We start from the raw sequence: 13,380 nt of genomic DNA, 5'->3' as shown, positions 1-13,380 counted from the left end.
ATACATGCCAACGCAACCCTCCATGCAACGTCTTGTTGAAGCTTACACTACATATGCAAGTGCAGAGAACAGTGGAAACGTGTACAACGGACTATAATGGTCCACCTCACAGCTTTAATAACAGTGCGCTCACGTGGACGCAAAACCCCTTTCAATCGGCGCACGCGGGACGCAAAACAAACGCGCCGTTACCCCCTCGGGTGATAAGAAACCTTTATCTTCGCCGGACGCTCCCGTTTCCGAGTGCCGAAAGCAGACATCAGATGCAGCAGGTGGCGTAGACGGCAGCGCATAAGCGCTATCCGTGCCAGCTTATCTGGCGCAACACCAGATAAGCTGTCGTGCGGGAAGCCAGCGTGCTTTAAACCAACCACGAGACCGCCTCCACCGAACTGGCCAGCAGAACACACCAGGACGATTCGACACTGTTCATTGGATATGAGCGACAAGTGCAAACTCTGAGCATGGCTGAGAGAAATACCGGTAAGTCATAACACAACGCCACGGCAAAGCCACAGAGGCCACGACGCCGTGGAATAAAGCCCCTGGTAAAGAACTAAAGTAGCACCATTCGTGTCAGTGTGCAGGCAGCTCCTCTCTCGTGCGTTTTGTAGATTGTAAGTCAAGTTAGTAGAAGTGAGACGCCCGTCGAGCAAGGCCCTCGGCCGGAGAGACGGGCTTGTGCAATTGTCCCACTAGGGAACAGCAGGACGGTGCGGTTCGGAGCGGTGTAGTGGTAGACTTTCGAGAGGAATAAAAATGTGAAAAGGCAACATTGAGTATGACGATGGAATGTATGTAGACGCAAGTGGCAGGATTTTTGTCGTGTCTGAAAGCGTAAAAATATGCGGTATTCTCAATAAGTCAAATTACACTGATACTCGCACTGTTTAGAAGCCCGACATAAAGCCCCTAAAAAGGAATTTTTTTTTTTTCAGGGGCTTTAAACTCGCAGGTTTGTGCCGATGGTGCGGTTACCACTTGTTCGCTATTTTAGGCGTACACCCTGTCAATGCGTGAAGCAAGGTATAGAAGCTTTCAGTCAGCTAAACGTTTATACTGGCAATAACCGTCCCCGCAAGCAAGCAGGGCCGGACGCGCAGACACATTAAGCAATGGCGCTCCTGACTGCGCCACTGCGCTGGAAATGGGCATCAGGGCTTCTCACCGCACAGTTTCAAACGCGAGGAACTGCACTTTTTGAAGGTCGAGCAAGCGCCATCTTGAATGTCCACTCGCAACGCAGCACGCGCGCCGATGCAACGACAGCGAGGCCCTGGGACGCCGAAGACGCAGCTCCCGCACATAGCGAGCGCGCGCCAGTCGAGCCCAGCCGTGCTGGTGGCAAGGTGAGAGCAGGAACCAACGTTTCGACAAGTGGACTTGTCTTCTTCAAGGCGACATATCGCTCGTGGCTCTCGCCGTCCGTAGCTTCCTTGTGGCCACCAAGAGGCGCTGTTGCAGCTCCTAGGAGAGGAGGCAGAAGCGAAGGAGTGCACTTGGCGCTACCTTTTTTTTTTTTTTTTTTTTCAGGGGTTTTACTGTGGAATAGAGTGCCTCGATGACCTTTTCGCCCGCCGCTCCGTTAAGGGTGGAGACAACCATGGCGTCTACTACGGCGCTGGGCACACGAATGGCGGATACACGCGAGCGCCGGCAACGCATCCCTACGGCGTCCTCCAAAGGCGTCTACTACGGCGACCGCCGTTCGCGCGCCCAACGCCGTAGTAAACGCCGCGATTGTCTCCACTCGAGACGGAGCGGTGGGCGAGGAGGACATCGAGGCAGCCTACCGTGGAAGTCCCGCGAGAACGCTCTTCGCGCTGACGTCAGACCTCTGCACCACACTTGCCACGGAAAGTACACGGCGCACCGAAGTCGAGCTCTAGGAAAGCTCTCCTATATGGCGGCAGCAGCAGCAGCAGTTGCCTACTCGCAGTTGCGACATTGACCAGAAAAAATTTGGGCGTCGATCATGGCACTGCGTGGCTCTGACAAGTCGACATTTGTGCGGGTTGGGCTGTACGCCTGCGCTAAAGTAAACGTGGTGGCGACCGTTGTGGGAACTCGCATTCATCAGAACCTCATCACACGAGTGTCAGCTTTTACTGGGTTTTGTTACTCGCAAATATGTCGAGCTTAAGTCAGGTCACGTTATTTCCGGTTCCGTCTCGCCGCCGTATTCCACGCATTACAATGAGCTACCAGATGTGCTGTTATATACAAACAGAAAATCGATTAGCCCAGCTGTTTTTTTTTTCTTCATGCTGAGCGGTAGCACTTAATTCTGAAGGATTGAGTAGCTTGGATCTACCCACAAGAGGGTAAGACCGGCGACTGCTATGTGTACGTGAAGCGATGCACGAGCGTCGAGAAACATCTCGGTGCGTTTCAATTGCTCGCTTACGGCGCAAGCGGCGCGGAGGAAGGACAACAACGCAGCGACGGCGCGACAACGTCACACAGCCGATGACGCCAGAGCTTCGCGCGGCGCGTGCCACGCGTGCGCCACTTCCGTCGCGCCTTCCGCCGCCGTTGCTCGCAAGGTGGAGAAAAACACCCGGCGCGGCGGGGGTGCCCAGCGTACGCTGCAAAACAGCCCGGGCGCCAGCCGCGGCAACGGGCTTGATATATCCCGGGGATGTGCCCATACTGGATGCGCTGGGCGGGTAGCAGCATCATTCACGAAATGCCGATCTACGCGAACAACCTCCGCTACAACTGGCTCCATAAACGTCACCTCCGGGATGGGACCTCGAGTATCTCGCAACAATTAATGCATTCTGACTCGAACGCAGTTCGCGGAATCCAGCACAACCAAGGTTAACTTCGCTACCGCTCCAGTGCGACTCTCAATCCCGGCCTTAGACGAAAATACGGCCTCCCACTTTCCAATCTCATCAGGTACTTTTAATTCGCTCCTGTAGGCAACGCGCGAACGCTTTCACACGATACACGTCGACTGCGACACCCCAGAAAATTGCGAGTCCGCAATTCCATCTCTTCGCGAGCTTTCGCCGACGTCAGCAGTGCAGGTCGCCGTTGGCGAGCCGAAGAGCGCGGCCGATTATCACAATGTCGCCTCGACAAGCAAAACTACGCAGTGGGCGTCAGAATGCCGCGAGAAAAGGTTGGCGCGGATATTCACTTCGGCGGACACAGCCGCAAAAAAAAAAAAAGAGGAAAAAAAAAAAGAAAAGGCATGCGCGGCGACGGCCAGCTAGACGGCGCTGTGTTTTTTCACACGGGTGAACGAATGAATACCGACTCGCTGCGCGCGGCGCACGAATGCCTTCTGAACAACATTTTGTTTCTCTATCTGCTACGAAGGAGCCCCTTGTTTGAAGCGCGAATTCGACCACGGTACATAGCACGTTCCTTAATTTCTTTTTTTTTTTTCGCTTGTAATGCCGTCGACACGTTATCCCAAACGTCGAGAAACGGGCTGCAACCTTAATACGTTAACGACGGCGTACCAGTGACATCCGATGATCCCACCCTGCTAGTGACCCGGGGTCGAAGGACGGCTGGAAATGGTTTCCGCGAGCAGAAAGAGTCCCCCTTTGGGGCCGCAATTGAGGAGCGAACCTCCACGAAGCATCGAGAAAAACGTTAACGTTCGAGCTGCAAGGTAACGACTATGAAAGTGGCCCCCACACAGGCACAAAAGGACTGGCGTCTTTTGCGGTGTATTTAGAAAGAAAGACCATCGCCATTTTCCCCTACCTTTCTCACATCTCCGCTTTTATCGGCTATGTCAACGAGCAGTAAACATTAGAAGAAAAAAATACCAAAAAATAAAAGAGCGAGACAGTTGCCACGGCCACTTTCCTCCACATGCCACTCATCCTAGCCGAAGCGGCGGTTGTCGCTGGGAAAAATACAGGAGCCCGATGATTACACGTTCGTTCTCCGCTCGCAAAAGCGCGCGCACCAGCGAAGGAAACAACGCCGGCCGCCCACCCTTTCCCTCGCGAGCCCAGTGCTAGCATAACTCGTTCGGGAACAGCCGGAAAACAAAAGACGCAACAGGCGCAGCACGCGGCGCCGCAGCTCGGCCTCCTCATCGGTCAAGTCTCGAACAAGATGTCTACCGCAGCGCCTTCCGGGCCCTACAAGGACGCCCTTTCACGGCGGCGACAGAGCGCTCCCGTCGTCCCGTCAGGCCGCCGCCGTCGCCAACAGTCACGGCGACCGGCGCCGGGGTGGATTCGTATATTTGGAAGCGGGCGGCTGTGACAGGCTGCGCGCACCACAAATTCACGCTCGTTGAGGTAGCCACGGAGTTGGGCTCATTCCAGGGAGGCCGCGTCGGTGTCGCCGACGGCGCATATACACGCGCGTGCGGCGAACAACAACGCGTGGGCGACAGGGACACCCGGTGGTGGCGTGCGTGACCGCAGGCGAATGCGTTGAATGGGCAGTGTACGCATGCAAGAAAGAACAAAGCGCCTATATTTTACGGACCACAATCTAGCAGCCCAAACGCCACGCCGGAGCACAGGAATCCAACTACACGGACGTGCGAATGCATGAGATAAAGAAATAAGAGAGACACAAAACGCACCGATGGGCGCATCATTATCAGCATCATCCGCAGCAGCAGCAGCCTGTTTTATGTCCACTGCAAGGACGAAGGGCTCTCCCTGCGATCTCCAATTACCCCTGTCCTGCGCCAACCGATTACACTCATGTTCCCTTGCCCGGCTATTCATCATTATCTTTGTCTTCTGCAAATAATCTTCCAACCCCACTCTTACACTCTCTCTGCTAAGGTCCTCAGTGATTTGCTGTAAGTCGTCTACATTGTTGCTGGATAGAACAATGTCATCGGCAAACCGAAGGTTGCTGAGATATTCGCCGTCGATCCTTACTCCGCGCAGACAGCCAACCAAATAGTTATAAGAATTCTTGGGCCACTGGCAAAACGTAGCAGGATTCGAAAACACAGGGACAACAGAAGGTCTGCGACACAGCGTATACACAGAACGAATGAAACCGGACGTTCAAACGTTGCATCAGCTGCTGCTGAATTTGATGGGCACAATGACTTGCGAACGCTCCCCGTAGTGTCAAAATAAGAAGCATTATCGTAGGTAGCGGACCGTTAAACAATCCTTCATTACATGATGTATTAACGGCTTGCCTGTGCAGGCATACCGACGCTGGGCTTTGCGAGGGGAAACGAGGACAGCGAGCGTTCGGAGGTCAACTTTTAGCCGAGACGAAACCAGGCTACGATCACCAGGACCGAGCACACCACTATCTGCTGCAGTTCTTTCACTTGCGAAAAGAGAAAAAAAAAAAAAAAAGAGCGTCCCGGCTACTAACGACGGAAAAATGCCGTCATTTTCGCGCACTGCTAAGCACACTGCATGGGGGCGGTACAAAACAAACACCGCTACTGCCTCATTAGCAGCAGTCCAACGGGCGCCTTCGAATATCGTCGCACTGTTACACAATTTCATACGAACAGGTAAACCAGGGACGCAGACGTCAGTAACATAAAGAAAGAAGAGAGTCCTCAACTAATAGCATTTCGCCGAGCGACTGACGGTTGCAACACGGTACATGATAGAGGGGAAGCTCGGGGCGATTTCCTTCTCGCCAAAGGAGGCCACGCTGCTGCACGCCGACCGACCGGTCGACGCCCGTGCGATTACGTCCGAACGGTTTCACACTGCGCTCCAGGTATTTATGAGCGCCAGGTTAAGTCACGCCCACTCGCTCCGACGCCGCTCTCCGTCGCGGCCAGACTTCAGCCAGGAACCACAGCGACACGCTGACGCACGCGTCGCAATGCTACGTCATCACACAAACGCAGTGGCTAATAGATGTGTGAGAGTAACCCACGGATTACAATTTTGTCGACGCTTGCACGATAAGACTTCCAGTCGGAAAGCAAGCTAACAGAAGAGCAACGAAAGAAAGGGGACGCCAAAGACTTGAAAAATTATAGACCGATCAGCTTACTGTCCGTTGCCTACAAAGTATTTACTAAGGTAATTGCAAATAGAATCAGGAACACCTTAGACTTCCGTCAACCAAAGGACCAGGCAGGATTCCGTAAAGGCTATTCAACAATAGACCATATTCACACTATCAATCAGGTGATAGAAAAATGTGCGGAATATAACCAACCTTTATATATAGCTTTCATTGATTACAAGAAAGCGTTTGATTCAGTCGAAACCTCAGCAGTCATGGAGGCATTGTGGAATCAGGGTGTAGACGAGGCGTATGTAAAAATACTGAAAGATATCTATAGCGGCTCCACAGCCACCGTAGTCCTCCATAAAGAAAGCAACAAAATCCAAATAAAGAAAGGCGTAAGGCAGGGAGATACGATCTCTCCAATGCTATTCACAGCGTGTTTACAGGAGGTATTCAGAGACCTGGATTGGGAAGAATTGGGGATAAGAGTTAATGGAGGATACCTTAGTAACTTGCGATTCGCTGATGATATTGCCTTGCTTAGTAACTCAGGGGACCAACTGCAATGCATGCTCACTGACCTGGAGAGGCAAAGCCGAAGGGTGGGTCTAAAAATTAATCTGCAGAAAACTAAAGTAATGTTTAACAGTCTCGGAAGGGAACAGCAGAAGTAGTGAGGCACTGGAAGTGGTAAGGGAATACATCTACTTAGGACAGGTAGTGACTGCGGATCCGGATCATGAGACTGAAATAATCAGAAGAATAAGAATGGGCTGGGGTGCGTTTGGCAGACATTCTCAGATCATGAACAGCAGCTTGCCATTATCCCTCAAGAGAAAAGTTTATGACAGCTGTGTCTTACCAGTACTCACGTACGGGGCAGAAACCTGGAGGCTTACGAAAAGGGTTCTACTTAAATTGAGGATGACGCAAAGAGCTATGGAAAGAAGAATGATAGGTGTAACGTTAAGGGATAAGAAGAGAGCAGATTGCGTGAGGGAACAAACGCGAGTTAATGATATCTTAGTTGAAATCAAGAAAAAGAAATAGGCATGGGCAGGACACGTAATGAGGAGGGAAGATAACCGATGGTCATTAAGAGTTACGGAATGGATTCCAAGGGAAGGGAAGCGTAGCAGAGGGCGGCAGAAAGTTAGGTGGGCGGATGAGATTAAGAAGTTTGCAGGGACAACATGGCCACAATTAGCACATGACCGGGTAGTTGGAGAAGTATGGGAGAGGCCTTTGCCCTGCAGTGGGCGTAACCAGGCTGATGATGATGATGATGAAAGAGCCGTTACTAGGCCGATAGTTTAGGTCACCGCACTGCACTCGCGGACAACTTTCTGTGGCTATCTATGGGCGCATTGCTGCTGCACATGTGTTACACCGCGCCAAGTAGTCCGGCAGCGTTGACAGTGCTTTTGGTCGCTCGGAACAGTCGCTGAATCGACGCAGCTTCCCAGTGCGACGCTCTCGCGCTTGCCCAGACGCGGAAGGGAAAAGCCACAAAATAAGTAAACTATTACACTCCGTGGTGTGTTCTCTCCTATTTAACTGTTGCTAATAAGTTGTCTACGGTTTCTCCTCCCTAGCCTAACCTAGCGTATATTAAAACGCGGGACTCTTTCCAGGAGCGTTTTCACTTGTGCGCGCTCTGCCTCCCCCGCAGCTTTCCCTTCACAGCCACAGCTTTCTGTATGGCCACAGAAGGTTGTCCGCGATCAGGTGATAGAAAAATGTGCGATATAGTGCACATTTTTGCAAAAATGTGCAATATAGTTCCTCCTTCGAGACATCACGTCCTAAACCGACAATACTAACGCTATTTTTGGTATGTTGTATGGATTAATGACTAAGGAAAAAGTTAAGGTGTCAGGGGGTGGGGAGGAGGATGGAAATGACACAACCCTTCAAAACGTCTTTGGGGCGTCATGGGTATCGCTTGTCGCGTTCACATCTCAAAATTCAATTATGGGGATTTACATGCCAAAACCACTTTCTGATGAGGCACGCCGTAGTGGGGGACTCCGGAAATTTCCACCACCCGGGGTTCTTTAACGTGCACCTAAATCTAAGTACACTGGTGTCTTCGCATTTCGCCCCCATCCAAATGCGGCCGCCGTGGCCGGGATTCGATCCCGCGACCTCCTGCTTAGCAGCCCAACACCATACCCACTAAGCAACCACGGCGGGTTACGTTCACATCTCAGACAAAAGTGTTAACACTATGCATGTCATGCACATAACACATCGCTTCCAGCACGCCGCACTGTGGTTCGAGTCGCGAACCTTCAGGCAACTTATACGGAGGAGAAGAGGCGAGGTTCGAAGAGGTCCGCACAGAGGGGCCTCGTGTCTGAGAAGAAGCCTGCCTTTGACGGTCAGTATATAGTTACCGGCAACGTAGCTAACTTTAGCCAAGCTGTTCAGCGAAAGCAAAGAAAGAAAAAAAGACATTGTTCAAGATAGATTTTAGCATGTACAGTGTACACCTTAAAAGGTGCATCTTAGAATTGTACATTGCACCGTGTGTTTCTAATCTTTTCTTCCTTTTTTTTTTTTTTTTGAACAGCTTCGCTAAAGTTAGAGGGGAAACACGGTATGCCTAATCACGCCATAGAACTCGAACGTTTCAAACGTAGATGCGTACTCGCGCTCGCTCCAAACAAGGCACAATTGCTGTTCTTTTAAGAGCGGCCGTGCCCTGGTGCATGCAACAAAACAAACAGAGCCCGTCGATAACACGACGCGCGCTTTGCACATTCGACGCGCTCCCAGTGGACGCCCCACAAAGGCCGGCGGGCAACTTATAGCGGCGACAGCAGCCACGGACGGTTTGACGAGAAACAGGGCCGGCTCGGCGGCGCGCACTTCCGCCTTCCGAGGTTGTCTGCACAGCGCGGAGGGGAGCAACGTGAAAATTTAGAGGAAAAGAAAACCGCGTGGAAGAAGTAAGGCTCTAAGTGAACAGCAGCCACCACGGCCGGCACTGGGTAGGCCAGGCGTGCCGCGCAGCGGTAGACACGTAACGTACGCTGCAGCGTTCCTACCACCCTCGGCGCACACACCGACCGTGCGGTCCGTGTCAGCTGCGGGAAAAGCAGGCGAGAGGGGCCGGGCGGATTTCCGGAGGCCGAGGGGAGACGCGCATCGGCGGCGGTCGAGCCTCCGGCGGTGCAGGTGCGCACGCACACCGCAAGGACGTTCTGCGGCCGCTCGAAGCGAACGGCGTAAACTCAGAGAGAGAGAGAGAGAGGTAGCACTAACGACAAAAGCTTAGTTACACCAGAAGGAAATCAAAGTCCGCATGCAACCAAGTACCCGCGAACCGCACTCCACAACTGCTGCCGCGATCGCTTTCTGAGACACGGTCAAAATCAAACACTATGCTGGTAACGAAATGGACAGAGCATATTAGGAGGACGAGTAGCCCGACTCGGTGGTAACACAAACGAACAGAAACTGAATACTAGGACTGCAATTCACACCACGACGCTGGACTTGATTCGAGCGTCAACTAAGCGGCACCTGTCGTTGTTTTCTTTTTGTTCGCTCATATACTTACCTGGCAGTGGGAGAGGCCCGCGGCCGCACAGACGACAGCAAGAGAGAGGGCCTGCGTTCTCTGAAAAATCCCCTGGACAATAGTCGGTTCCTCGGCGCGGCTTGATCGCAGTTCTTCGGTAAATGTGGGTTCTCGTGACGGGTAGAATCGTCTCTCCTCTCCGCTGATCGAGCATGACATCCCTAGGAGCCATCCTGCTGCGTGCTTGTACGATTCGGTGCTTTGTGGCGACTGCCGATTAAGATGAGAAAGCAGTAGAACGCGGCTCGTACAGAGGCACTTTGGAGTTTCAACTGACTGTGGAATCCGACCTCAGAGCCCTTCATTGGCAGTAAAACGCTGTCTCAAACAACATCAGAAGCGAACACTGTCAATACTGAAAACCAGTCCAAGACAAGCTCCGTTCACTGGGTCGCCAAGTGGCTTCGAACAGCGAAGAAATCAAAGCGGCCACGTCCCCTTTTGTTCGCAGTGCGCCTTCATCGCGGACGACAGGGAGGGATCCGAAACCAAAACGTTACTGGTTCTGTCGTGTCAAAGGATGCGCGGTTGCGTGGCCCCCAAGGACAACAAAATGCTTTGTTCCCGGCTGACGCGGGGTGGCCCCTCCACGTCCAATGAATGCCTGGTTAAAAGACAACGCCGGCCCGATCCCAATCAAAACCGGTCCGTTACGCTCGCTTAACGAAGCAGCGCAACCGGCCGAAACAATGCACGACCGACCGTCAGCTACGCGGCAGCTGCGGGGCGTCGCAAGATTTCCCATAAAGGTCGATTAATACCCCGCCTTCCAGACATGACCGAGAAAAGCGATCGAACGGCTCGGGCGTGGTTGCTTACAGGGGAGCGGTACGCAAGTTCTTTGCCTTTACGAAGCCCACTCACTTATTCACGCGCACCAGATTATAGATTTAGCGCCTACTTGCAACAAGTCCAAACGCAACCTGCAGTTTCAGGAGCCTCAAACCATTACACGTTCAACAACACGTATGCTAATTTTACACATTCGATACGCCCCACTATCCGTTTTGGAAATGGTGAATGACAAAGCCATAATCGTCTTCATTTTTCCTAGGATGCTGTGCAACTTAGTGAGACAGTATAGAGTTACAGTGGATAGGGAAACTCGGCTCGTTTACTGGTTTGTCTGTCCATACATGCTTTAAGAAAACGGAGGTCGCGCGTGGATGGAGGGACTTTAGTCGTGTGGGTGGGCGGCGCAACCGTTACCGCACCGCATCGGGTTCTGGTGTGACTGGCTACTAGAATAGATTGCTAGTTGTTGGAGGCGCCGGGGGGGGGGGGGTGTCTCAATGTTCCACGACGGCAGTCTATGGCGACCAAAGCGAGATAGATTCACGCTTCGAAGCGGACTCATATCGCTTCGCAGCCGCGTGGCGTAGTAAAATGTATCCAATCAAAGAAACGGGAGCGATTGGAGCGCTGTAGAAGTCGGGCGCCACGGGCCATCGACGCGTGTATGCTCCGCGTAACAAGAGCGCAGTGTAAGAGCCGAGTAGCGCGACGCGTAATCCCGGCCGGGCCCGCCGCCGCTAGGGAGGCGAGGTCAGTCAACCACGGCCGACACTTCCCCGTGCAGACAACGGGAGCGGCGGGCGCACGAGCACGCGCGTCCAGGCAGCACCGACGCCGCCGGGCCCCGCGAAGGAAAGCGTAGACGCGCGACCGCGTCGCTGTGGCCCAAACGCTAAACATAGCACGCACGCCCGGCGCGGCTCGCTCTCGCTGACACTGCCGCCGTTGGCTGCTCAGGCCGAGACAGAGCGGGCGGTGGCACACGCGCAACCGGCACACCTCGCCGCCTTGAAACGCTACCTCCACTGCCGACGATGACCCTACTCGCGTGCCAGAGCCCACAATGGTCCCGCCCACCTATCGAGGAAGCGTTTTCGTGCCTTCGAACGCGTGACAATGGTCAAAACAAAACAGGTACAATAAACGTGGTGAGGGGTCGAGGAGGGTGTGTACAGTGTCTCGTTCAATGTGAAAAATGCAACTAGCGACGAAATCGTCATTTCTCGCCGCAATATATATACATATATGTGTGTGTGTGTGTGTGTGTGTGTGTGTGTGTGTGTGTGTGTGTGTGTGTGTGTGTGTGTGTGTGTGTGTGTGTGTGTGTGTGTGTGTGTGTGTGTGTGTGTGTGTGTGTGTGTGTGTGTGTGTGTGTGTGTGCACGCGCCATTTTTACGCCTCCATCTTGGAAAAGTGGCGCTACCTATTTACGTGCCGGGCTTCACTGCCATGCTGGTATTACAACAGCGAGACGTTGCAAACCTGCGCATACAGCACCCTAGGTCACAACGAACAGAATCCTCGAGTTTTCATAAGTTTCGCAAGTCACAACTGCTACTCAGCGGATCGCAACACACTGCCAACTGAGCGAAGTTGACTTAACAAAAGAAACATGCTGTTCCCCTGAACTTCTTTCTCAGACAGAATTTCCGATGTGTTTTTCAATCTGCTGAGAAGCAAAAAGGCATTTGCGAACAACAGCCGCGTTCACGTGAATGCGACAGTGGCGAATCGAATCGCATTCCTAGCGCATCGAATTCACGTAAACAGCGGCAATGCGCTAGGAAAGCGCATCGCATTAGTGCGCCAGGCGAGATTAGATTAACCGGCGCGAGTCGACTCGCGCATGTGGCGCTACGCTTTCGGGAGAGTTAATGCGCCACATGCAAACGGCGACGCATCGCCTTTCCCAAATGTGCTTGGAAATGTGATGCACCAGTGCTGCGTTCATGTAAATGCGGCTAATGACAAGACGCTATTTCTACACTCTACACACCACCACCTACGTTCTCTCAAGAAGGTCAATGTCCAAACTGCTATGCAAACGCAGAGCCGACCAACTATCTCGTCGGTCTTGCTCAGACCAGCTGGGACACGAGCTTGACGACGCTCGATAACGTACGCGCAGATGTAAAAGCACTCGCATGCGCTTTCCCATATATCAGTCTCGCGCATGCGGCGCTCTTCTAAAATTGGCTTCACGCGATGGAAGTTTCGACGTGCGCCAACTGAGCGCTTATTCGACGTGTTCTTCGCCAAAATGACGTAACTGTGGCTGCAAAGGCCTTCGAAACACGGCTGCCGTGAAGGAGGAATACTGACCTGACAAGGAACAGATGTTTCGTTTAGGGCTGGGTGCGCTACATGGATATTGAGGCCGTGCGGGCGCATCTAATTATTCAATACGAAACCACAAAATGCAACCGAGAACTTTTATTTTTATAAATATTTTTCCACGACTCTCCTTTCAAGGCGTTTGTCAATGGCACTATGCAATACACAGCCCACAACGCGGCCCTTACCGCCACCGAGATTTCGGCGCACTAAAGCTTTACACTGTTACACACGCTGTTAAAAAAAGAGAAAAGAAAGAACTCCTTTTACCATAAGGCTCCCATTTAAACGCCAAAAGCTACAAAGAAGCGACTGCGTTTCCGCGTGACATTACAGTTCGCCCACTTCATTTCCACTACGTGATTTCTAAACTAGACCGGGAGTCATATCCTGTTCTCGTTATCGCGAACACGGCTGCTCAATCAGGCATGAAACGAGCTCTTCTTTGAAGCGCGGGCACATTTACATACAAACCAGGTACAGTGCGTGCTTGTGTGCGTGAAACGCACTGATCTAGTAAAAAATAAATTAAATTGGAGACGGGTGGGGGTAAAGAAAGGGAGTTCAGAATCCCAGGTCCACTCGTTCCCGGGAACTCATCAGCGGGGGCACACAAGGTAGCGCGATTTTTTTCTCGGGAACGCCACGGGCTCTCCGAGAATTACGCCGACGCGAACGCGACGAAAATTGAGAAAGGAGGAGGCGGGATATACTCTTGCGGTGGTACC

General features: G+C 52.5%; 1 protein-coding gene across 2 annotated transcripts in view; it reads right to left on the bottom strand.

Moving 5' to 3' along the window:
• Positions 1-13,380, bottom strand: part of LOC126536589 (uncharacterized) — a 209,698-nt gene that overhangs the window by 98,987 nt on the left and 97,331 nt on the right. The gene's annotated exons all lie outside the window — the stretch shown is intronic.

The sequence above is a fragment of the Dermacentor andersoni genome, chromosome 4, assembly GCF_023375885.2.
Source record: "Dermacentor andersoni chromosome 4, qqDerAnde1_hic_scaffold, whole genome shotgun sequence".
In the NCBI taxonomy this organism is placed as follows: Eukaryota; Metazoa; Arthropoda; class Arachnida; order Ixodida; family Ixodidae; genus Dermacentor; species Dermacentor andersoni.
Note: the sequence above shows the minus strand (reverse complement) of the source record. Positions and strands in the feature narration are given on the sequence as shown.